Source organism: Nematolebias whitei, chromosome 5 (genome assembly GCF_014905685.2).
Source record: "Nematolebias whitei isolate Nwh7 chromosome 5, NemWhi1, whole genome shotgun sequence".
NCBI classification, from domain to species: Eukaryota; Metazoa; Chordata; class Actinopteri; order Cyprinodontiformes; family Rivulidae; genus Nematolebias; species Nematolebias whitei.
Genome location: NC_056502.1, coordinates 11,086,195 through 11,087,998, shown reverse-complemented (window position 1 = coordinate 11,087,998; position 1,804 = coordinate 11,086,195).

The following is a 1,804-nucleotide window of genomic DNA, read 5'->3' as shown; positions in this document are numbered from 1 at the left end:
ATATATATATATATATATATATATATATATATATATATATATATATATATATATATATATCACTGTTTTTGTATGACAACCCAGTGACAAGGATGCATGCACTGCCAGCACAACGTTATGACATCACCCGTGCCGTCGAGTTTAGATTTGTGAAAAATTACAAATTTGCACTGTTCAAGTGTTGTTATTGTGTTAGGGAGAGTAAATGCCATGAAAAAAATTTGACATTAAACATAATCCAAGTTGAAGCGTTACATTATTTTCAGCCCCCTTTTTGGCATCTGAATTTGTAACAGGCCACATAGACAAAGACCATGCAGAATAATGTATTATTTTAATTCCACAGCAGAGAAAGTTATGTAGTCTCTGTAAATAAGTCTAGGAATAAACATCGGTATGGGTATTGGTTATCGGCTAAATAAGTTTTAACATATCGGCATATTGGATATCAGCCAAAAATCCAATATCGTTCATCTCTACCTATTATTGTTAACTGTTTTCAATCAAACACTGTGATGGACTTGCGACCTGACCAGGGTGTACCCCGCCCCTCGCACAGTGACTGCTGGACATGGGCACCGGCGACCCCCGTGGCCCAAAATGGAAGAAGTGGGTAAAAAGATAATGGATGGAAATGGATAATGGATGAACGTTCTTCAAACAAACACTACTCCTTGTTAATGTGACCAACATGGCTTATTGTCTGGTACGTGCTGGGAATACTCACAGATACCAGTACATCAAATTTTAGCTTTATGTTGTGTAAAATTAACGGAATTATAGCCATAGGTGGCTAATGTTGATCAGCTGTGGCAACGGTCGTGCACTGGATAGTTATAGAAAGTTAATCAGTTGCAGATATGACATGTACAGGCCTAATTATTTTCTTAAATATTAGTAAAGTCCATCCATAAAGTTTTAAACAAAGATTTTTTTCTTAAAAAAGTAGCAACTGAAGTACGTGTTGTGAATGACTCTTAGCCAGCACGGCATCAAATTTGAACTCATTAGCTGTACAATTATCTTAAATACTGACATCTTTGTGTTTTCTTACTGCAGTTTGCCAAGTAGAAATCTTGAGTTAGGTTGGTTCCAAAAAATTGTAGTTTTTTGAAAGTTTTATTAACATATGCATGGTGGTTTATGATTTTTTTTTTTTTACTAAGACAGGCACACACACATACACTGGCAAAAACACCATAACTCATTTTCACCTTTCAGCCACATGATAATCAGATGCAGTTATTTAAAATCTTCCATCTGATAGACTGTAATTGTATGCAGCTCTGAAGTTAAATGTCTGTCAGGTGAATCAATGTACCTAATCAGGTACAAACCTATTCACAGAAGCTTAACTTGCATATTTAATATTTTAGGCAAAAAGGAACCTTTGAAGCTAAAATATATATAATATTTATAACACAATGTAATGTTTGGTAAAATATTAGGACTTGGCAACTTAATTACTGCTTAAAACATGTAAGTATAGTTTAAAAACTGTAGCGTCTTACTAAAGTGGAAAGTGGTATAACAAAGTCAGTACTTTTATTCTACAGTGCTTTCTTCTCATGACATTTCTCTTATTTTCTAGTTTACTTTTACCACAACTCAGAGACTCAGAGGGAGATATCTTAATGACAGCTTATTTTTGTAAAACGTATTAAAGAATTTCAAATAATTTGTGAATGATTAAAGTATGATGTTAGTATAACAACTGTAATATAAGCAAAACTTACTTTATGACAATTTACAAATTGTCTATCTATCTATCTATCTATCTATCTATCTATCTATCTATCTATCT